Source organism: Schistocerca gregaria, chromosome 3 (assembly GCF_023897955.1).
Source record: "Schistocerca gregaria isolate iqSchGreg1 chromosome 3, iqSchGreg1.2, whole genome shotgun sequence".
NCBI classification, from domain to species: Eukaryota; Metazoa; Arthropoda; class Insecta; order Orthoptera; family Acrididae; genus Schistocerca; species Schistocerca gregaria.
This window is the reverse complement of record NC_064922.1, coordinates 830,373,088-830,400,371: the sequence shown is the minus strand read 5'-3', so window position 1 is coordinate 830,400,371 and position 27,284 is coordinate 830,373,088. Positions and strand designations below refer to the sequence as shown.

The following is a 27,284-nucleotide window of genomic DNA, read 5'->3' as shown; positions in this document are numbered from 1 at the left end:
AATTTGTGTGGTCGATGTGACCTGTCGACGCCACACAGGCTGCCCCTACCTCCCCTCCCCTGCTGCATGGAGTAGGGCCTATGAGATCTTTGGGGGGGGGGGGGTGTCACCATCGGCGTGAGTGGTATTAGGTGGCAGGCACATGATCGGAAGCTTCATCTCCATCGGGTCGGCGTGCGATGGTGCGGAGGGCGGCTGCCAGTCCAACTTGTAATCTGAAAACCTGGGGGTGGGGTTGAAAGGGGGGGGGGGGGAATAATGCATCATGCATCGGCCAACTGGGGAATAGCGGTATGGGAGAGGAGGCAACTTGTGAGTGTGCCTTCCCCAAATGCAGACATGAAAGCTTGAACACATGACAGGTCGCACTCTTGTGGGAGGGACAAGCTGTGAACTATCTTGATGTTGAGTTCCTCAGTGAGGGTCGAGTCTGTGCTGTTGGTGGGCACCAACACTAACACCATAATCGACACGTTGCAGTGCAAAACAAAGTACGGGACGTCTGCGTCTAGTACCTGAAATGTCTTCAAAACCTGTGAGTGGGGATGATGATGACATGCCTGAGGAACTTGCGAACTGTGGTGGTGAATCTTTGGACTGAAAAACCCAACCGTAAGTTGAACAGACGCGTTAGCAGGTTTGTCAAAAGAACATGTGCTTGGGCAATCCGAATGGGACGGCAGAGGGGTGTCGGAGTCTACGAAGGCAGGCTTGAGCCTGTGTAGAGAAATAGTTTGCGGGCGATCTTTTATCATAATGTCGAATGTTGTCTCGCCCCTCTGGAGTACTTTGAAGGGGCCGAGGTAAGGGGGTTGTAAGGGTCGTCTGGCAGAGTCGTCCCTGAGCATGGCGTGCGAGCAAGAGCTGAATAAGGTCGGCACGTAAGTGACAGGTGGGGAATGGCTGACAGGTGGTTGTAGCCGGGTGTTTCTAAAGTGTGCACACATTCTTCCGATAAAGTCTGGGAAGCAGGGGAAATCCCGGGATCTTGGGGAAGGATTAGTTCCCCAGGTAAAACTGGGTTTTTGCCGAAAATGAATTCAGAAATCGTCCCATGTAAATCTGGTTTAAATGTAGAACATAGACCCAGCAACACCCAAGGAAGTGCCTCGGACCAGAGACAGTCATTGCACCTGAGTGCAGTTTTAAGGGTGCGGTGCCATAGTTCCACCAACCCGTTGCTTTGCAGGCTGTCGTATGGATCTTTTTAATACCGCAAAGATTACAGAGAACCGTAAAAAGTGCAGATTCGAACTGTCAACCCTGGTTGGTTGTGATGGTGGACGGACAGCCGAACCTAGTGATCTAAGAAAAAACGAATCCTTTGGCCACAGTTTCTGCTGTGATTTTGGGTAAGGGGACGGCTTCCACGCAACGAGACATTCGATCTATTGTGGACAGGATATACCTGTGGCCCTCCAATGGAGGCAGGGGCCGTTAAGGTCGATATGTACCTGATGGAAACATAACTTAAGGATGTCAAACTTGCCATGTGGTGGAGAGGTGTGACGCTCTATTTTGTGTCGTTGACAGGAAATGCAGCTGCGTACCCATGTTTGACAGTCCCGTTTCACATCTTTCCACATAGAATGTTTGGTGACGAGGTGGGCTCGGATGCTGGGGTGGACGAGATAATGCAAGGTGTCGAAAACCTGTCAGCGCGCCATGGGCGGGAGCAAAGGCCGCAGAATGCCAGTAGAAGAGTAGCAACACAGTTTGTCCGAAATGCCAGGGAACTTAGCTTTGGTAAACACGAGTGAAGACTGCGGGTCTGTGAGCAGAACCTGAGTGTTCTTGTCCGAAGCCTGTAGAAGTCGGATAAATCGACGATACTTGAAATGGCATTGATCTGTGAGAGGAAATCAGCGGGGATGTTCTCCATGCCTTTGATGTAGCATATGTCCGTAGTAAATTGAGAGACCAGGTCGAAGGAGCAGAAATGTTGGGGGGGGGGGGGGGGGGGGGAGGGGGGGGGGCATCCTCTGGCAGGTTGCAGGAGGCATTCACCAGCGGTTTGTGATCAGTAAGAATGAAGAAAGGATGGCCCTCGATGTCAATGCGGAAATAATTGCAGCCTCATACACCACCAGAAGCTCTCTATCAAAAGCAGAATATTTCTTCTGTGCTGTAGACAGTTTTTTGGAGAAGAAATGAAGTTGTGAAATTGTGTTGCCTTTTTTCTGTTGTAACCAACCACAATGTTACTGGCATCTGTAGTGATGAACAAATCGGCAGACTGATCAGGGTTGGGGGAGTATGAGTGCAAGAGCTAAAGCTGTTTTAAGAGCCCTGAAAGCCTCTAGCATGGGTTCAGTCAAACGGACTGGTTTAACTCCCGAAATTTCTTTGCCGGAGAGTGAATCCGTCAGCAGAGCCTGCACGGTGGCGGGGGAAGGTAGATGACAGTGGTAGTAATTTATAGTACCTAGGAAACGTGTGAGTTCTTTGTACACAGCTGGGGGTGGCAATGATTTGATAGCCTGCACGTGGGATTTGGGTGGCTGTATTCCATCTGCGGAGACAGTGTAACCCAGAAATGTCACAGAAGGCTGACGCAATTGGAATTTTTCTTTGTTGACATCAACACTGTAGGATGCCAAAGTCTGGAGGACCTGGGATAAATTATCTTCGTGGTGTTCAGTCGATTTTCTGAAAATGAGTATGTCATCCAGGTATGTGAAGCAGAACTCGAATCATCGTAAGATTGAGTCAATGAAACATTGCCACATTTGTGCTGCATTCTTTAAACTGAATGGCATCAAGTTGTACTGGAACAAACCAACTGGCATAATGATCACAGTCTTTGGAATGTCTTTTGGCGCTTGCGGGGAATCTGGTGATAAGCACGTTTGCAGTCAAGCACGCTGGAGATTGTGGCACCCGATAACATATGAGTGAAATCGTTTATGTTTGGAATGGGGTAATTGTCCATGACAGTGCAGCATTAAAACATCTGTAATCACCACAAATTTGGAAAGAACTGTCGTGTTTGGTGATGAGGTGAATTATGAAGACCAATTGCTGTCCGATGGCTTTAGAATGCCTGCCTTCAGAAGTTCTTTAATTTGCTGCCGGGCCATGTGCAACTTAATGGGGTGAAGGCATCCAGCCTTGTGTCTAATAGGAGAGCCAGCAGTAGTAATTATCTTGTGTGTCATTCCGTCAGTGACGGAAGGGACTGAGAACTGCACATGAGGCTGAGTAACGTTCTGACATGGAGTTTTGGGACTAGTGGGGTGCGATGAAGCCTAGCCATTAGCGCAAGTGGGAAAAGGCAGCACGAAAGTCACATGCCTATTATGTGAGCGCAGTATGGGCTTGTTTGTAGAGGTCGGCTGCACACGCAGCACGGAGCGGAGTCGGCACACAGTGACTGTCTGTTGTTAACTTTGCCTTGGGTAACTGGTGTGGGTGAGAGAGGCACTGGCCTTGCGCGAGGGACAGCGATGGCCACCGAGTTGCTTGGCTGGCGCATGGGAGAGGGGGAATATTTCTCTACAAGGGGGGTGGCTACCTGCGTAGTGGGCGTGGTCATGCTGCGCGAGCGACTGTTATTAGAGACACTGTTTGAAACACGAGGCACTGTGCATAGTGGGCTCTTGGGTGGTGCGAAGGTCACTGAACGCGAATCATCACATGCAGTGGATGTTTTTGAATTACCCTGATGAGTGTTTGAACTGATGCCTGGCGAAGAAGTTCGATCCAGTGAAGGAACTGCGGATTGCACTTCCAACAGCGAGGTGCGGGCCCCAGCGAGCTCGTTATAAGTGTGAGCAATGCGTTGTTTCAGCTCATTGTTCTCCTGGCGAAGGTGCACCATTAAGTTGTATTCTCAAAGTAGGTTAGTGACACAGGTCACAATCTTGCCCACTAGGGCGGAACACTCGCGAACTAAATCCCATGTTGCGGTGGAAATGGAACGAGGAGTATGGGTGCTGGAGCACGGTATCTGAGTGTTAGACGGGTGGTGTAACACTGAACTACACTCGGGGAGAGCTTGCAATTGGACAAAAAATCCATGCCAAGGATTGGTTCATTGATGTCGCCGATGTAGAAGGTCCACGGGAAATGCAGAGAAGGGGATAGGTGCACCACCAGTTTTACAGAACCGACAGTTTGTAACATTGATGTGTTGACAGCTCGTAGGGGACACTTCGTCGGTGAAAAGTCAGTAGGAGCCAACGATCTAGGTATGGTAGACACATTAGCACCAGTGTCAATTAGGTAGACAAACTGCAATGAAATGTTTGTCACGTATGGACGACCACTTGGCCGAGGGGACGAGTGGACACAGTGCAATGCTAGGCGACGCCTGTGATGTTCCCCGCAGGACTCGGTGTTACTTAGTTCCTACAGTCAGCATTTTCGGTGTTGTCAAGGTAACCTTCACTTCTTGGTCTCAGCCCCAAAAATCTTGTGGTACCAATAGTACGGATGAGCCGGATGCGGTGGTGGCAGTGACTGTGATATCGGGGGAGGCTTGTCCTAGGTTCTGCTCTGGGACGTAAACTGGGACATATGGAGCATGGGCGAGTCTTCAGTGCTCGGCAAGAGGAGAGAGAGCAAACAAGTACTGCCTTGCGGCGTAGAAGGTGTGGAAGTGGAACAGGCCCTGCCCCTGCCTGCAGATGGCTGGTAAACAGGAGGGATGGGGGATGAGCTGGGTGTTCTGGCACAGGAGCACATACAGCTGATCTGCGATGCGTAGGTGAGAACCAATAGACTCGAAAGAGTGTGGCAGTAGGTGTACCTGTAGATCGGTAGGCAACTTGTCAGACCATACCACCCACAGAGTGACGTCTGGCATCGTGTGTTCACTCATGAGTAACCTGAGGCAATGCCAAAGTTATGGCAGAGTGCGGTCCCCCAGGTGCTCCTCATACAAAATCTTGATTATCAATTCCTGTGGCGAGCAGGATAGCCAGTCCAATATTGTTTTCTTGGCGAACTCGTACTTCAGTAGCGGTGGAGGCGAAAGTAAGAGATCACAAATTAAATCCGAGTGGTCGTGAAGGTGTGTGACCCAACATAGGAACTTGGAGTTGTCATTAGTCACTTGATGCAGTTCAAAGATGTACTCCACCAGTGCGAACCATGAAACTGGATTGTCCTCGTATAGGGGAGGTAGCCTGGGTAGGCGGCCTGGAGGTGGAGACGAAGATGGCTTCGATGTGCCTTGGAAGGCCTGCGGTCCTGCTGGGATCCAGCATCACTGAAGTGGAAATGTAACCAGCACACACATTTGGAACAACGGCTGGTTGTAATGTATCTGATGACACCCGAAAACACGACGCGTCAGGCATGGTTGCTACCGTGCGAGCGAACGGATGAGTGGCATGTAATGAGGATCCGTAAAGTGGACCGGAAATTGCAGGAATAGCACTAACATTGTCCAACTCAGAAATGACGCGGAAGGCCGGTGCGGCAGATGCAGACGGTACTGCGGAAGGAGCGAGCAGTTGTATGGTTGTAATCGAGGCACCAGTGGGTGAGGGAGGGGAGTAGGTGGGGTGTGGCCTGGAGCTTAAAGTGGCAACAACGAGAGTTTTCTGCACACTCTGGCCTTGCACCCTTCATGGAAAGACCATAAAACACTTGTGAAGCCTGTTGGCGGTCGCACTGTCATAGTAAAACGTTGCTGGGTGAAGAGGCTATGTTGGGTACACTCCTATCCACGTTGTTGTGAAACTGGGCCGCTGATCTGGTGGTTTGTTCTGGCGAACTGGATGCATAAAAATGTCTGTTACCAATTTGTGAGGAAGGCGAGGCTGGCGTAGCTTGGTAATGGTTGACTGCGTGTGCATTTTGCACAAATGACAGTGTTGCACATGGCACTACTATAACCGACATAGTGGCGCATAGAGGATCATAGCACATGAGCAAATTTCGGTCCCTTTGAAATTCGTACGAGTGATCAATCGTTGCACTATTTAGTAGATCGTCCACTTCATGTTTCTTGTTGTTGTGTGTAATCCAGCTAAACAAAGCTTGAGTCCATTGTTTGAGGTAACTGCATAACACTCGGTCATTGTGGAGTTGCTAAAGTAGAGATTATCCTCGTTGAAGATCATAGATGATTGTCCATTAGCTGCGAAATAACTGATGGCAGAGGGTTGTGTTGGCTTGGTCGTAAGAGCCGGCCCCCCAAATCTTCATAAAGAATGTTCGGTGATGTAGCCATGGTGTCGGACGTGAAACCTGTTGATTCTATATGACTGGTGCGGAAGTCACGGAAGACGTAGAACTTTTTGTCTGGGGTGACCAATATGGGATTCTGGATATGGATCATAATATACGTAATAAACAGTTCCCAAGTTTTCTATAGACACATATATTTTACCATAAAGACTGATACACATGAACACTGCATGAAGTACAAAGGCAGAATGAATTAAACATGGCGGCTCATCAGAGCAGTTAATATTCCAAGGATTGTAATTTGTGTGGTCAATGTGACCTATTGCCGCCATAAGTTATACAGTAATATAGTATGGTACAAAGCCTTTGCAATAATAATTGGATAGAATGTACAGGACACATAATTACACAAAACATAAAGCCAGTGCACCATAATAAAATAAAATACAGAACAATTTGTTAAATTCTAATATCCTCCCCAGGCACCTCAAATAATTTGTTAATATGGTAAAATGGGTGATCTGATAGCTAGCTATGCCACTTAATTTCAAAAACTTTTAGATCTGTATACCAAACATAGATTGGTAATTTGTTAAAAATTTGAGTGGGTGAGTTTTGTGAGAATTTCCAGTTCCTGCTAACCTGTACCTTGGTATATCTAAATTAGTCTTAGCTCTGGCATTGTGTTCATGAGTCCCCCTCGTCCCTCCTCCCCCCAGCAACAAATTCTGAAATACTATTTTTAATCAGATACATATATGTATAAATTTATAATTGTTACTATTCTGAGACTGGAAAAAAGAGGATTTTTTTTTTTTTTTTTTTTTTTTTTTTTTTTTTTTTTTTTTTTTTTTTTTTTTTGCAGTGTTCCATACAACCTGTTTTACACATTATACATAGGACTTCTTTTTTGTATATTTAAAATATTCTTGATGTGAGGAGAGTGTCCCCTTACAATCAGACCATATGGCATATGTGACTGGAACAGTCCAAAGTGTGTCACCCTAAGGTCATACAAGCTCACTAAATCCATAAGTTTCAAAATGAGGCATGACACCTGAAATATATTTTCATGTACGTGATATGTTCCTCCCAGTGGAGTTTGGAGTCAATGTAAATACCTGGAAGTTTTACTGATTTATTTTCTGAAAAGTGGGCCCCATGGCAATTTTGAAGGAATATAAAAGGCTGACATGTAAACAAAACAAAAGTGCAGCAGGCAAAGTAGTGTCTGATTCTTTATAGGGCCTAACAGAACAACGTATTGGTAGGTGACGTTGTCCTCTAACCACTTTCTATTATAATGCTATCTGAAACTGGAAATATCTCAAAACCTTTGTTGCCACTGTGTTTGTTATGATGTCATTTGACTCACTGTTGTTAGGTGCTGTCATATTACTTCATACACATTGGTTAAGTAAGGTATAAATTGATAGATGGGTGTAGTCAGTGCTGATTTTCTGGGAAAAAGTTAAATGCTATTATGGGTGCCCTGTTCCTAATGTCTAACATTAACAAGTTATTGCTGTAAGAAATTATAACATACTTTTCTGTATACCTTAAAGTAAGCAAATAATTCAAATTTATAAAATCTAGAATTAAGGTTAAAAGAGGCACCTTGCAGATGCACCTGGATGTTTAAAGCAGGTTCCAAATTGGTATCAGAAAATCACTGTCATATTTCTTCTGCTTATACTCTTTGTTTTTGCTGTCTGTAACCAAGTGACTTCCTTTCAGAAACAAGGTCTCCACATAAAGAGCTGGGGTGGACAGATGTAAAGAAAGTCCTACTAAACTTTCTGGCAGATAAAAACCAGGCCAAGAATTGAACTTGGCACTCTACCTTTTTGTGGGCTTTACCAACTGAGCTATCCAAGTGCAACTCATGACCCATCTTCATGCTTTACTTCTGCCAGTACCTTGTTTCAGTCTGGCACACAGTTTTAATCTGTTAGGAAGTTTTATATCAGTGCACACCCTATTGTAGAGTGAAAATTTCATTCAAGATCATACTAATTACATCAAGTTGTCAACTGTATTCAGGTGCCGTAATGCCCTTGGAAAGGGGTTGAAACAATGTTCATTTGAGAAAATCCCCTCTCAAATTCACTAGCAGATATTGGAATGCAGTTAATTGTGTTTATCTAAGGCAGTAGGGAAACTGGATACTTCTTTTCTTCTAAAAACTCTTGAAAACCTCTGATTACTTTCCTTTCAGGAAACCTGAGTCATTGACATAATTTTGTTCGTTTTTTCTCACCAAAAATGACTGCAGGATTGTCACATTAATAAGGAAGATTCATTACTGTAGTATGTGAAGAAGTATCTTCTTCACCACTTCAAAGTCTATCATCCATTAAGTTGCATAATCTTTCATAAAATGATGGTGGGGCAAGGGAACTACGCCTATCCTTTCTGATCAGAAAGGCCCATGAACTGTAATTGTTTCTTTGCTCTGAGTGCCTCATTATAATTTGCCTTTCTCTCTTCAAACACTCTGAATTGTGTTTTATTTATTATTATTATTATTATTATTATTATTATTATTATTTGTAGCAGTATGAAGACTGATTTCATGAGCCTGCAGTTCTAAACTAGGGTCAGACAACTCCTGTAGTGCATCACAAATAAAACCCAAAATATCTGTGTTGCTGTAGCCATATCACTCTTAGCACTAGCAAAATTTGAAATTAGTGCCTTGTAATTTTTCCAAGCAGTTGAAACACTCCTAAAGTTAGAGGCAAGCCACGAATTACCCAAGACTCTGCAAATTTTAAGAACTAGGGATTCAAGTTCTTCTGCCTATCTTCTTAGTTCTTTGGAATTTTTGGGCAACTGATTATAGAGGGTGTGCAGTTTACTCCAGGAAAGATTTAAAGTGATTGATTTGTGAATGAAAATCTTTTCTTATAACATCACCAACAAATAGCTCTAGTTTATAGCTGGCAAAATGTCACCTTAAAATTTGTGGAAAAGCTTGTTTCAGCAATGCAACTGCACCTTCCTTTTTTCCAGCATAAATGCCATGTCTTTAGTGGCAATAGAAATGAGGTTTTCTTTCAAAAAATCTTGGTGAAAACCTGATGTCTTTAAATTTTTCAATACAGCAATGAATATACACTCAGCTGTTGTGCATCCTATTTCAATCAAATCTAGGAAAATAATAGTTGTTTCTGTCATATCAGGTAGCATTGATGAATGTAAATAATCAGTAAAGACAATTTTGTTAACATTCATCAAGTATAAATAAAATTTTGCTATGTGCTTCAGTTACATTTTTGATGACTCTGGTTTTCATTTCTTCAGTCATATGACTTGATATGGTAACACATGCTAACTCGAAATGAAGATTCGTATGACCCATGTCTACTCTATTTGATTACTGAACAATAATTTCTGACCCAAAATCATTTAATGGTTGAGTCCTTTTGGCAACTTTGTAGTTCTGAAAACATTGGCTGCTACTGACTTGTCATTTTCCAGTGCTTTAACACAGATTCCCAAGATTTTTCAATTGCTGCAGATATATTTTCAAAGCAGTTTTATGGGCTGAGCTTTTTTTGTGTTTAAAGATTTTCTTTTGAGGAGATATCTGATCTGGTTTGCTTTTCTCCAAAGGATGGCACTGAAATTTCCACTCTTTTCCTTACTTCCATCACCTCTGCCATTTTCATCATTACCTTCAAACAGCTTAATCCTTTTATTCACTGGGGATAATAATTACTGCATATTCCTATGATTCATTTCGACTGAGAAACTCTAATAGAATTATAGACTTTGCCTTTACTTCTTCAACACTGAATACGAAAGTGAACGAACAACATTATGACATCGCTGCATAACAGTGAAAGCAGTACCTTCTGTACACATATTTTAAAACCTGACTGCATATATTTATTTTCATGGCTCTTAACATTCACATGTGGAATGATTTCAATAGTAATGTATAGATCAATATTCTAGTCACGTTTCAAATAGGCAGTGAGACTGGCTGCCATGACACCTAAAAGGAATACCAACGAACCATTTATAAATGTCCCATAGACAAAATCTAATATCATTGCCACCCTTTGCTAATAATGTTGTTGGTGTATGATTTTTCTGCCCTTTAATATAAATAAAATGTAGCTCATTTTGCCCTCTGGTGAGACAAGAAGTTAAAGGAGATTTACCCCTGAGTGTATCAACAGAAACTCAGCAATGTGTGTAACAGAATTTCAACAAGTGAAATGTCTGTTATTTGGATAAGTGTTGCGTCTTCATTTGGCACATCAACATGCAGGTCCTGTGGTGTGTGTATGCCTAGATCCTCACTGATTATTGGGCACCACTGAACATCAGTGGTTGTCCAATTACAATCATGAGCAGTACTTGTTCTGTGACAGGTGTCTGTAGCAGATGATAAGTTTCTGTATGCTGTCAGGAATTACAAATCTCAGCATATCACTAATTATGATGGCAGGTGACAATGTAAATAGGGACCTCAAGCATAGTGAATGAATATATTCTTATGATTGTACCGAGTGATGACATATACCTCCTAGTCAAGTTCCATATAACATCATTGCTGAGAGATCACTGCTGATTTGGAATTCAGTTGACTGTTAAAAGCATGTCTATAATATCTTGGTTGGAACTGGAAGAGTACTGATTGTAGTTACAAACAATGCAATATTTTGGTTGAGTTTGTTTTGCTTACAGGATTGGATCTGCACATGTGAAGAAGATGGTCAGTACATCTCCCCTTTTTTGGTGCTCTCTGATTTGTTGTGTTTGAAAACATGGACCATCATCCCACACTCTCCACTGGCTTGCACATGTGAGTGGGAAGGGGGCACATCGTGTGCTGGCATTGTGGAAACAGAACAACTGAAGTTACTCCATACATTGCAGCCTGTTGTCTCTAAAGAAAACCTGTCTCAAGAAGCTGCAGCAGTCAGATCCCAATGCCTGGAGACAGTGGCCATGTATGCTTGAGTTGTGCTTGTGTGAATGTGTGTGTGTGTTTTCTATTTCAGAAGAAGGACTTTCTTGTTCAAAAGCTTAAATGTGTAGCAGTCTTGTTCATTGTATCTGTGTGTGACTCAGTACCTTCTCTATGTGGTGAATAGCAATCTGTCCTATTCATATTGTTGTAATTCTAATCTTTATATTACATAGATTCTGCCTTTGCCAGAATATAGGCAGCCATTATTGGTGTGTGCGTGTGAAGATACATGAATGCTTTGCTTGAACTGTTGGACGAAAGCAGCAGCTGAGTAGTAATTAGCAGTGGTTGCTTGTGCCTGAAAATGTATAACTTTTTTCATTTGATATCCCTGAAGGCTCTCCTAAATGATGAGATTTACAGAACATAAGTAATTGAAACGCTCAGCTGCTGACAGGTGTTGCTGATATACCTCAATGGGGACAGCTGAAAATGTGTGCCCTGACCAGGACTCGAACCCAGGATCTCCTGCTTACATGGCAGATGCTCTATCCATCTGAGCCACCAAGGACACAGATGAATAGCATGACTGCAGGGACTTATCCCTTGCACCCTTCCCATGAGACCCACATTCCCAACTGTCCACGATCTACATAAGTGATGTTCCTAATAGATATTTGCCCATCCACTCATTACTCACGTCCACTAAGGTGAAGATTCTCGTAAGAGTTTGGGCAACCTGTGCACATTTTCACAGACGAAGGTCAATTGCTGGGTAGCCTTTCAACTATATATGAAGATAGTAACTGTTCTCGAAAGAACAGATACCATTGATGACTCTGCAGCGTCTCTAGAATAAATGATAATCAATTGAAACCCTCAGCTGCAGACAGGTTTTGTTGATATACCTTGGGTATCGTCAACTTAGTGGGCGCGAGTAATGAGTGGATGGGCAAATATCTATTAGGAACCTTATGTATGTAGATTGTGGACAGTTGGGAATGTGGGTCTCATGGGAAGCATGCAAGGGATAAGTCCGTGCAGTCATGCTATTCATCCGTGTCCTTGGTGGCTCAGATGGATAGAGCATCTGCCATGTAAGCAGGAGATCCTGGGTTCGAGTCCCGGTCAGGGCACACATTTTCAGCTGTCCCCATCGAGGTATGTCAGCAACACCTTTTGGCAGCTGAGGGTTTCAGTTAATTATCATTTATTCTAGAGAAGCTGGAAGGTCATCTATGGTATCTGTTCTTTCGGGAACAGTTACAATCTTTATACATAAACTGAGAATGACTGACTGAATTTGTTTCCTTAGGAGAGGTACCACCTTGGCATTCCCCTTTAGCAATGTAGGGAATCTGGATGACCAGGTGAGAATTTAAATTTTATTCCTCTCAAATACAAATATAATAATTGCATCATATCCCTTAATAGATCAAGGAGTAAATAACATTTGAAAACAGGAGACCAGGTTCTTAAATGAAATATAAGTTACTCCCAATCTTTAACTAGTCAAGACACAGTTTCAAAACTCAAATAACATTTTATGAAAATGAGTTTGAAATCTCAGATTAGCAGTCAACAGCTAAAAGATGAGAATGAGACAGTAGGATGTACAGAGGAAAGGTTAGGAAAGGCAAGCATTAATGTAGATGAGTGGGAAAAAACTAACTGCATTTTTATCATAAAAGTGAGACAGTGCATGTTTTGAACAGCCATTCATCTGGCTGATGGTGTTGCTGGATATGACTATTGACCTGGTCTAACAAGAAATGTGATTCATCCAACAAGGTGACACATTTCCATTTATCCACAGTCTGGTCTTAATGATCCCATACCCTGTTTAGTCATAACTGACCACATTGTGGAGACAATGTGCAAATGTATGTAGGTCTTCTGCTGCACAGCCTCATCTTCAACAGTCTGTGCTGAACAGTGTGTGCTTTGGAACAGTTGTGACTGCACCAGCAGTGTACTCTGTCATCATATCTGCCACAAGTTACCACATATCCTGCTTTACAAAGCAGGCAAGTGCTGGACCTCCACATTGTGTAATGAAGTGTGGACATCCAACTCCTCATCACCTGCATGTGATCTCACCATCCTGCAGCTGCTTTCTATAGATGATCACGACAGTAGCTTAATAAGAGCCAACCTGCTTTACCATTTTTGAAATGCTTTTTGCCAGGTGCTGGACCATAACACTCTGCCTTCTGTCAAAGTCACTTATGTAAGTGGATTTCCTTACTTGCAGTCCGTATCATTGCTAGAATGATTCCCCATTTGATTCTGCTCCACTTATGTATTTTCCTCACATCATATACCTGCAATGCCATCGAGCAGCATTCAGTCTTGCAGTGGGCAGTGGTCATAATGATCTGTCTCATCAGTGTACACATTGACACGTAAGTGAAAGAATCCCTGGGTCCATCCGCAGGCTACTACAAGATGTTCAGCTTTCTACTTTACACCGTATTCTTATTGTACACTTCTACAGAATAATTACATGTTTTACCTTAGCTGTATTGCACTACAAGACTAAGCCACAGAACAGCAGCATTAAGTGCAACTACATAAAGTGTTCTGGAAATCCCATGTGCAGGTGAACACAGGAATAAGTTTTTCATAACTGATAAAGGAACACTGTATGATTGTTTCATAAGCACCTAAATTTACATTTTCAAGTATGTAATTGATTCTGGTCAAAAGATTTTTGACTACATTGTATGAAATGTGCAATATTGAAACGTCAGCAAATGTTCTTACCCTGATTTTGAATATGGTAGAAAGTGTGTGTCCATGCAGGTTTAGAGTGAGCTGTTCCCTTCTGTTTTCTTTCTGTGTGTGTGTGTGTGTGTGTGTGTGTGTGTGTGTGTGTGTGTGTGCTGGTATGGTGTAGCAAGTGTACTATTTGTGACTTTTTGATTATATTGTGTACACTGATGAACCAAAACATTATGACCACCTGATTAATAGCTTGTTTGTCTGCCTTTGGAATGAAATATGTCACTGATTGGAATCCAACAGTTTGTTGGTAGGTTTGCGGAGGTATGTGGCATTAGATGTCTATGCACAGGTCATGTAATTCATGTAAATAATGGGTTGCTGACATGTGTACGTGATGGTACCTGATAGTGACACAGATAGGTTCTATAGGATTTACATCAGATGAATTTGGTTGCTGAGACATCAACATGAGTTCACTATAATCCTCCTCGAACCACTGTAGCATGGTCCTGGCTCCAAGTCATGGACAGTTATACCACTGAAAGAAGACATTACCATCAGGGAAGACATCAAGCATAAGGGATGCAGGTGTTTCGCAGCTGTCGCAGCTGTCGATTACTACAAAATGCCTCAGGAGAATTTCTCCCATAACATAATACTGTGTCCACAGTGCATGTCTGTGGTGCACTACTTGTTTCGAGCTGCTGTTCACCTCAGTAAAGGCGTTTGGGAGATGGCCTCGACCTAGTGTAGGAAAAATGTGATTCACCTGAAGAGCCAACATGTTTCCATTGGTTGCTGGTTGAAGCTCAATGGTCCCAAGCCCAGTGCAGCCATAATTAATGATGTAGTGGGGTCAACTTGTGAACACGTAGGGATGGTCTGCTGTGGAGCTCCATGTTCGACAGTGGGGGGTGAATCGTTTGCTTCGAAACACTTGTGCATGCAGCAGCATTGTGGTCTTTCAGCAGGTATGCCACAGATCACCATCTATCCTACTTTACTTAGCAGACAAGCCTCCAAACTCCATATTCTGTGAAGAGTCATGGATGTCCAGCCATTTAGTGCCTAGTGGTAGTTTCACTGTTCTTGTACATCTCTCCATAGATACTCATGACAGTAGCAAGTGAACATTCAACTGTTTTCGAGATACTCATTCACAGGCTCTGTGTAATAATAATCAGCCCTTTGTCAAAGTTGCCTGTCTCAATGGATTTCCCCATTTGTGGCCCATATTTTCACTCGGGTGATACCTGTCCGTGTCTGCTCCACTTGCATACTTTCTTTAACGTGTCACATGCCCACAATGCCACCAGGCAGCATCCAAACATTGTTGTGGACAGTGGTCATAATGTTTTGGCTTATCAGTGTAAGGTAGTATAACTGATTATTGAAACTGCAACAAGCACAGAAGGGCCTGCAGAAATACAGAAGGTGGTTCATGTTCGAATTAGGTAGTTTATTCCAAAAGCACACAAAATTCAGAGGTAAGGAAGAAAATTCAGAAATAGACCTAAATATTGGCGACTCATTGAGTCAAGGAATATGTGTATGTGCAGTGAAGAGTTAAAAGTAATGTGGATATGTTATAAAACTAAAATGTTGTGTGAATACCAAACATATGTGCTAAGAATTTATTACATTTAGTCTGAATAAGTAATTATCAATAAATACATCAATTACAGGTTGATGGAACTGAGAGCAGACGGGCTTCTCATTTAGCTCAGAGGGCACTAGAAATGAGACTAGAATTGGAAGATGATGTAAAAAAAGCAAATCAGCTTATCCTCAGCACCAAATGCCATGCCATTCGGGATGCTCAAGTGCTGGAGAAGAAGCTTATGCGGCAAGTTAACATTTTCTTGACAACACCTAAATGAGAGCACAAGCTAAGGATTTAGATACTTGAGTGTTACTTCAAGAATTACTTTTTGCTGAGATTAACATTTCTGTATGAGCATGACTAACTAGTCATACATCGTTTTACTTTTATACAAGTTTTATTTTTATCTCTCATTGCTTTGATCTTCAGGTGTACATGCTAGTGTAATTTTTATCCTATGATACCACATTGTTTTGTGGAATGATTTTGAGCATGGTGCAAAGAGTCTAAACAACACATTGATGTGGGAAAAGGAGCAATAAGAAGACAGAGCAAAAAGAAAATAGCTGAACACTACTTTTCAGAAATCCCTAAATTCGATCATTTGATGATCACAGTGAATAATTTCTGACTACATTATGTGGGGTGTTGCATTGTTTGTTCATTATTCTTCTGTTACATGATTTACAATGACAGGATGATCATTCAGACTGCATCTGGAAAGCAGTTTGGTGTACTGGTCCTTCAAAGTCTGTGCATTTCTATGTGACCGTTTGCATTCCTGGAATAATGACCTGATGTTAGCTATACCATCATTTAGTAAATCACTCATCACGTACCTCAGATCTTAATTAGCAACTGATCAATTTGATATGGTCAGTGGTCAGATCTCAAATACCAGTATATTTATCTTATATCTAAAAACAAAGATGATGTGACTTACCCAACGAAAGCACTGGCAGGTCGATAGACACACAAACAAACACAAACACACACACAAAATTCAAGCTTTCGCTACCAATGGTTGCTTCGTCAGGAAAGAGGGAAGGAGAGGGAAAGACGAAAGGATGTGGGTTTTAAGGGAGAGGATAAGGAGTCATTCCAATCCCGGGAGCGGAAAGACTTACCTTAGGGGGAAAAAGGACAGGTATACACTCGGGCACACACACACATATCCATCCGCACATACACAGACACAAGCAGACATTTGTAAAGGCAAAGAGTTTGGGCAGAGATGTCAGTCGAGGCGGAAGTACAGAGGCAAAGATGTTGTTGAAAGACAGGTTAGGTGTGAGCGGCGGCAACTTGAAATTAGCGGAGGTTGAGGCCTGGCAGATAACGAGAAAAGAGGATATACTGAAGGGCAAGTTCCCATCTCCGGAGTTCTGACAGGTTGGTGTTAGTGGGAAGTATCCAGATAACCCGGACGGTGTAACACTGTGCCAAAATGTGCTGGCCGTGAACCAAGGCATGTTTAGCCACAGGGTGATCCTCATTACCAACAAACACTGTCTGCCTGTGTCCACTCATGCGAATGGACAGTTTGTTGCTGGTCATTCCCACATAGAAAGTTTCACAGTGTAGGCAGGTCAGTTGGTAAATCACATGGGTGCTTTCATATGTGGCTCTGCCTTTGATCGTGTACACCTTCCGGGTTACGGGACTGGAGTAGGTGGTGGTGGGAGGGTGCATGGGACAGGTTTTACATCGGGGCGGTTACAAGGGTAGGAGCCAGAGGGTAGGGAAGGTGGTTTGGGGATTTCATAGGGATGAACTAAGAGGTTACGAAGGTTAGGAGGATGGCGGAAAGACACTCTTGGTGGAGTGGGGAGGATTTCATGAAGGATGGATCTCATTTCAGGGCAGGATTTGAGGAAGTCGTATCCCTGCTGGAGAGCCACATTCAGAGTCTGATCCAGTCCCAGAAAGTATCCTGTCACAAGTGGGGCACTTTTGTGATTCTTCTGTGGGAGGTTCTGGGTTTGAGGGAATGAGGAAGTGGCTCTGGTTATTTGCTACTGTACCAGGTTAGAAGGGTAGTTGCGGGATGCGAAACCTGTTTTCAAGTTGTTGGTGTAATGGTTCAGGGATTCCGGACTGGAGCAGATTCGTTTGCCACAAAGACCTAGGCTGCAGGGAAGGGACCGTTTGATGTGGAATGGGTGGCAGCTGTTATAAATGGAGGTACTGTTGCTTGTTGGTAGGTTTGATGTGGACGGACGTGTGAAGCTGGCCATTGGACAGATGGAGGTCAACGTCAAGGAAAGTGGCATGGGATTTGGAGTAGGACCAGGTGAATCTGATGGAACCAAAGGAGTTGAGGTTGGAGAGGAAATTCTGGAGTTCTTCTTCACTGTGAGTCCAGATCATGAAGATGTCATCAATAAATCTGTACTAAACTTTAGGTTGGCAGACCTGGGTAACCAAGAAGGCTTCATCTAAGTGACCCATGAATAGGTTGGCATACGAGGGGGCCATCCTGATACCCATGGCTGTTCCCTTGAATTGTTGGTATGTCTGGCCTTCAAAAGTGAAGAAGTTGTGGGTCAGGATGAAGCTGGCTAAGGTAATGAGGAAAGAGGTTTTAGGTAGGGTGGCAGGTGATCGGCGTGAAAGGAAGTGCTCCATCGCAGCGAGACCCTGGACGTGCGGAATATTTGTGTATAAGGAAGTGGCATCAATGGTTACAAGGATGGTTTCCAGGGGTAAGACTGGGTAAGGATTCCAGGCGTTTGAGAAAGTGGTTGGTTTCTTTGATGAAGGATGGGAGACTGCATGTAATGGGTTGAAGGTGTTAATCTATGTAGGCAGAGATACATTCTGTAGGAGCTTGGTAACCAGCTACAATGGGGCAGCCGGGATGATTGGGTTTGTGAATTTTAGGGAGAAGGTAGAAGGTAGGGGTGCGGGGTGTCGGTGCGGTCAGGAGGTTGATGGAGTCAGGTGATAGGTTTTGTAGGGGCCTAAGGCTCTGAGGATTCCTTGAAGCTCCGCCTGGACATCAGGAATGGGATTACCTTGGCAAACTTTGTATGTGGTGTTGTCTGAAAGCTGACGCAGTCCCTCAGCCACATACTCCCGATGATCAAGTACCATGGTCGTGGAACCCTTGTCCGCCGGAAGAATGTCGATGGATCGGTCAGCCTTCAGATCACGGATAGCCTGGGCTTCAGCAGTGGTGATGTTGGGAGTAGGATTAAGGTTTTTTAAAAGAAGGATTGAGAGGCAAGGCTGGAAGTCAGAAATTCCTGGAAGGTTTGGAGAGGGTGATTTTGAGGAAGAGGAGGTGGTCCTGCTGTGGCGGAGGACGGAACTGTTCCAGGCAGGGTTCAATCTGGATAGTGTCTTGGGGAGTTGGATCATTAGGAGTAGGATTAGGATCATTTTTCTTCGTGGCAAAGTGATATTTCCAGCAGAGAGTATGAGTGTAGGACAGTGACGAGGGCTGTTTGGTTGAATCTGGGAGTGGGGCTGAAGGTGAGGCCTTTGGATAGGACAGAGGTTTCGGATTGGGAGAGAGGTTTGGAGGAAGGGTTAACTACTGAATTAGGGTGTTGTGGTTCCAGATTGTGTTGATTGGAATTTTGAGGTTTTGGAGGGAGTGGAGCTGGAAGTGGGAGATTGAGTAGATGGGAGAGACTGGGTTTGTGTGCAATGAGAGGAGGTTGAGGTTTGCTGGAAAGGTTGTGAAGGGTGAGTGAGTTGCCTTTCCGGAGGTGGGAAACCAGGAGATTGGATAGTTTTTTGAGGTGGAGGGTGGCATGCTGTTCTAATTTGCGGTTGGCCTGTAGCAGGATGCTCTGAACAGCCAGTGTGGATGTGGGAGAGGAAAGATGGAGGACTTTTATTAAGGATAGGAGTTGATGGGTGTGTTCATTGGCTGAGTTGATGTGTAGGTGAAGGGTTAGGTGGGTGAGGGCAATTGATTGTTCAGTTTGGAACTGGTATAGGGACTGATGGAAAGAAGGGTTGCAGCCAGAGATGGGAACTTTAAGTGTGAGGCCTTTGGGGGTAATGCCAAATGTCAGACAAGCCTGAGAAAATAAAATATGGGAGTGTAATCTGGCTAGGGCGAAGGCATGTTTGCGGAGGGAATGTAAATAAAACTCAATGGGGTCGTTGTGGGGGTGTTGTGAGGGTGACATGGTATTAGAAGGTAGAAAGTGTAACATGAGGCATAAATGAAATTGAAAATAAAAATATATGGGGAGAGCTCCCTTGTACAATTTTCTATATAATGTATTTTCTTTCAAGACAGTTATGCCAACAAGGTATGCAAGAGAGCTGTTGCGAATTTGGGTAGTAGGAGAGAGAGGAATAAGGGGTTGCCACAAAATGTAATAATCATCTCAAACAAACTAAGTTACATAATTAATTTTTTATGTAAATGCTTTAGGGTTAAAGGAGACCACTCAGTGAAAAGCAGCAGCATTGAGTTGTTGATAGGCTCACACACAAGAAAGAAAACTTGCCAGGTTTAGATTTATCCTTTGACGTATGCCCCCACATGAAGCCAACTAGACAGACAGTGCCAGTGCTCCTTTGCAATAGTGGACTGGACTGGTTGAGGAGTGTGTGTGAGTGGGGTTGGGGAGGGGGGGGGTGTGTGGGAGTGTAGGGTGGTGCCAGGTGGGGTGGCTGGAGAAAGAGGGAGGCAGGGTGAGGGACAGCCATGTCATAACCAACTCTGCAGCAAACAATGCACACCATTTTGCATTGGCATGCCTACCAACCAGCTGTCCACCAGCATGAATGGCCACTGCCAAGTTGTTGTCAAGAACAAAGCTGACCACCTGGTGGAACAATGTGCAGCTGAGCACCACATGCTCAATCTTAATGGCAAGCCACCTGCTTCCTTCCTTCCACCACCAGCTTCTGTGATCTATGCAGATGGGAGTTATCCTTACAACCTTACAACATATCATCCACTTCTGTAATTGTCCAGGCCTCAATCTCAGGTAACCAACTCTTCCCCCACACTCCAGCCAAAAGTTACCCCTCCTCTGTGCTGTCACCCCTTTCCAGTTCACATTCCCATTCCACCTTCAGGCTGTGCCATTTCCCACCAGCAGCTACAATTGTGGCAGAGTGTATACCTGCCAACCCTCCCTCCCGATTTTCGAGCCAGCAAACCAGCTGTCTTCTGCTGAGCCATAACCACCAACCTCAGTCATTTCCCTGCCTCCCTCTCCCTTCTAGTGAGCACCATGTAAGGGCATAGGCATTTCTATACCTGTGTGTGTGTGTGTTTTACTCTAGTTCATCAAAGAATAAACCTGAAAGCTAATAAGTTTTCTTTCTTTTGCGCATGCCTGTTGACAACTCAACACTTCTGCTTTTCGGTGAGTTGTCTCCTTTAATCCCAAAGATTTTATATTCTACAAGAAATTTCCTACAATAGTAAGTATTTTTTTGTTTGTTTGGAGGTATATGTGTACAGTCCTGCTACACACTGAAATTCCCTCTAGTGGCTAGCGTTGTTACCTCTGGATCACGGGGTCCGGGGTTCGATCCCCGGGTCGGGGATTTTCTCCACCCGAGAACTGGGTGTTTGTGTTGTCCTCATCATCTCATCATCGTTTGGGAAGTAGTGAGATTTGAACTGGAAAGATTGGGAACTTGTATGGGCGCTGATGACCACAATGTTGGGCACCCTACAAACCAAGATTGTCATCATCATCTGAAATTCCCACACCACATTATTGTAGCATGTCACTAGAGGAGCCAAAACGAAATGATGCAGCCCATTGGTAAAGTGGAATATCATGCGGTTATTTGTTTTCTGCTTTTGAAGGAGATCAACAATCTGTGCTGAGTTAGTGGAAGTGCACAGCAACAGTGTGCTAAGATGTGACACAGTAGTTAGCTGATCCAGATGCTTACATTGTGGTCAAACATGTGGAATGACAAAGAATGAAGTCAAAGATATTTCTCTCTGCAGAACGAGGAATTCAAGAGAAGTGGATACCCTGTTATTTAAAGACCGGTGTATGACAATGGAGGAGATAATACAAAAAATGAAATATCAGTCACGAATCAGTTTTCATCTTGTGTGGTATTTTGATCATGACAGAGGCCACTGGCTGGATTCTGTGATTGCTGAAACCCATTGAAAAAGTCCACCAAAGTGTGGCAGCAGCAGAAATGTTGCAGCTGTGTAAAACCAATCCAGGTGACTTCCATAGCCACTAATCGCTGTGGATGCATCACTATGATCAAGAGACAAAGAAGCAAATCAGCAGTTGATTCACCACCACTGAAAAAGGTGAAGATCTGACCTTCACTGGGCAACATTATGCTGAGTGGTTTGTGGGACTGTCATTGTGTGATCTTAACAGGTAATGTGACACTGGGCAAACAGTGGTAGAACCTTAATACTGAACCTCCTGGCAAGTTTATGGGAGGCTGCCAAAACAAGCATCAGAGGAAGTTCTCCAAGGCATGTTTTTTCTGCACAACACTCCCCTAGTTCACTCAACACAGGACACAGTCACACATGCTGCTTCTTTGTGCTACCCAACTTACTTCACTCTCTTTATTCTCCTGACATACCACCCAGTGACTTCGTCCTCTTTCCTCGTATGAGGAAACCATTGAGTGGCTGGCATTTCCAGAATGGCAGTGGGGTGATTTTGGTGGTGGAACATTTCATGAACATCCAAAATGAAGACTTCTACAACTAACGACTTTGTGAAGTCATCCATAATGTGGATTATTGTGTCACACGGAATGGTGAATATGTAGTGAAGAAACAGTACTTTCACCTAGGTTTTGCAAGATGATGATTAAAACTTTATGACCACCTCTCATATTGGAATAAGCAAAGGCATGAGGACAGGTTGTGATCTGTGCCTGGATAGCTCAATCAAAAATAGCATTGCCCTCAATATGTGAGGTTCCGAGTTTGAGTCCCAGCCTGAAAAACACACACACACACACACACACACACACACACACACACAGAGTTTCAGTTTGCCAGGAAGCTTAGAATCAGAATCCACTCTGCTTTACAACAAAAGATTCATTATGAATGGAAACTCTTGGTTTTCTGTCTTTATTTCTCCTTTTTTTACCTTTCTTTCAAAATTTGTTTGGTTTTGAGAAGAAAATGAAATCATGGGTGCATATCTGGTCAGTAAGGTCACTCTTTTGCACACAGTCCATACTTTCTCCATATCTTGTTGAACCTGTATACAACTAGAAATACATTCCTAGCTGTTCATTTTTGGGTAAAATTGGTATGGCCCTCTTTCTTGATTTGTTGAAATACTGAAGACAAGTTTTGGCGTGTCAGATACTAAGTGTATGTGAATTTTGGATGCTGCATTTTCAATTCTAGGTTCCAGAGTTGTGGCAGCTTCCAACCATCAACCAGCCTGTTGGAGGATACAGACAGCCACAGATTGAACACCAGTAGTATACTGAATTTTCTAGTAGATATTGCTGATGTTGTGTGTTATTGTTCTCCAAACCCAAAATGTGTGTGTGTCATGAGAATGACCATGGTGAATGTTTGTACTGTGTAGTATTATTTGTCTATTCTTGTTATGGATAAGTATGGAATGAAACTGAGGAACAAGGTGCAACCTGTTGCCAGCTTAAAGCACACTTTTCGAGAAGAACACTGGCAGAGCCACTAAGCTTTAAGTCCCCATCTACTGTACAGATCATCACCAGTAGTTTAAATACCTTCCTCACGTGATGAACTCCAGAATGGTAAAGAATTTAACACAGGACATTCTACATACATACTGTGCAAACCACTGTGAAGTGCACAGCGGTTGGTACATTATTTGGTGATCAGGAGCTGTGCAGCACCACTGCTCCTCAACTCCTCAATCACATTTTGATGATGTAAATATCTTGCACTTCCAGGGTTTCCAGGTCTCAGTTTCAAATCAGTGCACTCTCCAGTGTAAATAGAAATTCATTCTGGAAACAATTCCCTAAGTCATTCCTCTACAATTGCACTATCCTGTAGCCTGAGAAGATGGGCAGAACATCTGAGAATTTTGGAAACTAGGAGAGAGATATTAGTGGAAGTAAAGGTGTGAGGATGGGTTGTGTGTCATGCCTGGATAACTCAGTGTATAGAGCATTTGCTCACAAAAGGCAGAAGTACTCGGTTCATTTTGTGATCAGGCACAGTGTTATAATCTGCCAGGAAGTTTTAAGATTTCTGTTGACTACATTTAGGTTGAATACTGCCACATCAGATGTTTAATAACCCCAACAATGCAGGCATATGTACTGAAGTATACTGGTTAATTTTTTGTCACTGCCCCTATTTTGTCACAAGGTTTATACATTATGTGTGCCCAATTTTTAATTGTCAATGCTAATCTGTACTGCCCCTATTTTGTCACAAGGTTTATACATTATGTGTGCCCAATTTTTAATTGTCAATGCTAATCTGTACTTTTTTGTGTAGATTAGTTCCACTATTAAAGATGCTGGTTCAGTGAACCCCCTGTCAGGCAATTAAGTTTGATTTGAGAGTATGCATGTGGTTTAGGTTATGACTCTTTTTGTCTCTTCCTGTATTGGTTTTGAGCTGTGTGAACTAATCCTGTAAAGAACCTTGTAGCAGATGTGAGAATGGAGAGAAACCAAACATGAGAAAACGTGAGCAGCTTTTATACATATTGTTTGGTAGCGTGGTGATGCTGGTAGCTCTGTAAGTGTTTAACTTTGCAGTGCGCATCACAGCTGATGCTGGTAGCTCTGTAAGTGTTTAACTTTGCAGTGCGCATCACAGCTGATGCTGGTAGCTCTGTAAGTGTTTAACTTTGCAGTGCGCATCACAGCTGTTGAATGAGGGAAAATAAGGGGAATGGAAGAAGAAGGCAGGAATGCATGGTCCAGTGAAGTAACAAAACAGAGAATAGATGAATTTTTGACAACACAGGCTATTTATGAAGATAGACAAACCACTACATATTATTAGACAAAAACATAAAGAGAAATATATGATCTGTACACAGTTGAGATGCAATTTGCATGGCAAAGGTCTCAGTTCATTAATTTGAGTGGAGAAACAAACACATGTTAATTCATTAGGAGGAGCCTCCACTAAGATTTACACAAGTTTGAAAGTTCAAGGGAAACACTAAGGGAGACCGGACAACCAAGAGTACAGGATGACGGCATCATCATCAAAGAGAATGGAAACTTGATAAACAACAAGCCGGAAGTCGGAAACATTTTGAATAATCATTTTTCAAATGTTGTAGTGAAAATAGGATCTAAATGTTCATCAGAAGAAGCAAGGCAGTTAATGGAAGAGGCCTTACCCACACCATTTGATACAATTGAAATTCCACCCACCTCTCCATCTGAAATTAGTAAGATAATAAACTCTCTCAAGAATAAAAGCTCACATGGGATTGATGGCGTTTCCAGCAGGATAATAAAAGCTTGTTCCCAAGAAATAAATGGGATTGTTAGCCACGTATGTAATAGCTCTCTGAAGCAGGGTATTTTCCCATTGTTATACCACTACATAAAAAAGGGGATACGTCTGATGTCAACAACCACTGCCCCAATCTCTCTTCTGACTGTGTTATCCAAAATTCTTGACAAAGCAATGTATTGTAGAGTAGCTTCATACCTTTGTAAAAATAAAGTTTTAACAAAATGTCAGTTTGGTTTCCAGAAGGGTTTTTCAACAGAAAATGCTATATATACTTTCACTAATGAAATATTAAATGCTCTGAGTAACCGGAAGTCACCCATTGGGATTTTTTGTGATCTATCAAAGGCTTTTGATTGTGTAAATCATGGAATACTTCTAGATAAGCTCAAGTACTGTGGTATGAATGGGACAGTGCCCAAATGCTTTAAATCATACGTAACTGGAAGAATGCAGAAAGTTGAAATAAACAGTTCACATAATATGCAAAAAACTGGGGATTTCTCAAACTGGGGAACAATCAAGAATGGGGTGCTGCAAGGTTTGGTCATGGGTCCTCTGCTGTTCTAAATATATATGTTAATGACTTGCCATTCTATATTCACGAAGCTGCTGATGATACAAGTATAGCTATCACACCCGACAGACAAGAGTTAACTGGTGAAATTGTAAATGATGTTTTTTTAGAAAATCATTAAGTGGTTGTCTGCAAATGGGCTCTCATTAAACTTTGACAAAACACAGTATATTCAGTTCCACATAGTAAATGGAATGACCCCATTAATAAATATAGACTTTGATCAGAAATTGGTAGCTAAGGTAGAATATTAAAAATTTCTAGGTGTATGCATTGATGAGGGGTTGAACTGGAAAAAACACACTGAGGATCTGCTGAAACGTTTGAGTTCACCTACTTATGCTATTAGGGTCATTGCAAATTTTGGCAATATACATCTGAGTAAATTAGCTTACCACACTATTTTCATTCTCTGCTTTCATATGGCATCATATTCTGGGGTAACTCATCATTGAGTAAAAGAGTGTTCATTGCACAAAAGCGTGTAGTCAGAATAGTTGCTGGAGCTCATCCAAGATCATCCTGCAGGCACTTATTTAAAGAGCTAGAAATCTTCACTGTAGCCTCACAATATATATATTCATTTATGAAAATTGTTATTGACAATCCAAATGAATTCAAAGGTAATAGCAGTGTACATGGCTACAACACTCGGAGAAAGGATGATCTTCACTACTCAAGGTTAAATCTAACTTTGGATCAGAAGGGGGTAAATTATGCTGCCACAAAAGTCTTTGGTCACTTACCTAATAGCATCAAAAGTCTGACAGATAGCCATATAGCATTTAAAAGGAAATTAAAAGAATTTCTTAATGGCAACTCCTTCTACTCATTAGATGAATTTTTGGATATAGTAAGTGGGTACCTTTCCAACCTCCACAAAAAAAAAAAAAAAAAGTGTCATGTAATATTTTGCCTAATGTAATATCTTGTATAGACACCTTTTATTAACCTGACACATTCCACATCATTACAAAGTGTCATATTCATGATCTGTTGAATAAGTACTAATCTAAACTATACATCCATCGCTAGCAGAGGCGACAGCAAATGATGAGTGAAACTAAAAAAGACATAGTGGCTAGGCACTATTACACGTGTGGGAAGAGAATTTAACAGGCCTGTCCTTGTGGATGCATGGAATAGGCACAAAGCAGTAAAATATACAGTGTGTTTATCTGTTCCACTGCACATGGAATTAAGGCCCTCCAGAAATCAGGAAGTGGCTCTCCAAAGCAAGTTGGAAAAGCTAAAAACTGCTGAATTGCAACTGTTTCTGCTCAGACAGCTATGGCACTCGCAAACTGTCTGCCCTGAGCAACACACAAGGCTTACTCACCAGATTTGCCCTCAAATAGTCATTATGTGGTGGCTCTTGGGTCTTCACTGAAAGCTCTGGTTTACAGACAAAAGCACTGGTTTCACAAATAAAAGCACTAGTTCACAAATGAAAGGTCAGGTACACAAATGAAAGGAGGACCATTCACACCAGTGCTATATCAGTCATTCAGTTCTAGCACATGCTGAAGAATGCCTGCCTTGCACATGGGTGGGAATAGTGGGCAGAAGCCCCAGTTTGGTAGCTTGCAGTAGTGGGGAGAAGGACATTTCTGTTGGTAGAGGTTCACTTGGCATGAGTGCAACTGCAAGGGGGGAGTCATCTGCTAGGGCAGACTGTGGGACTCACAGAATTTTATAATTTATGGAGGCATCACACAGTTCCCACTCCCCCCCACCCCCTCCCCCTCCCCTGCTTCATCTTGATGACAGGACGACATCAGCGTAAAAACGTCAGATGCAGCTCCAGGTTATCAAACACTAGCCTGGATGCCGTGGCGATGAGTGTTGTTGATGATGGCATGGGTGGGTGTCAGGTGAGGTTTGCTGTGCCTGACAGCCT

At 42.9% G+C, this 27,284-nt stretch overlaps 1 protein-coding gene and 1 non-coding gene across 2 annotated transcripts in view; both read left to right on the top strand.

Moving 5' to 3' along the window:
• The window catches only part of LOC126354623 (cilia- and flagella-associated protein 45-like), a 168,917-nt gene that overhangs the window by 62,842 nt on the left and 78,791 nt on the right, over positions 1-27,284 (top strand). The gene's annotated exons all lie outside the window — the stretch shown is intronic.
• Trnat-ugu (transfer RNA threonine (anticodon UGU)) lies at positions 12,128-12,201 on the top strand. The gene has a single exon. It is a non-coding gene; the product is annotated as a tRNA-Thr (tRNA).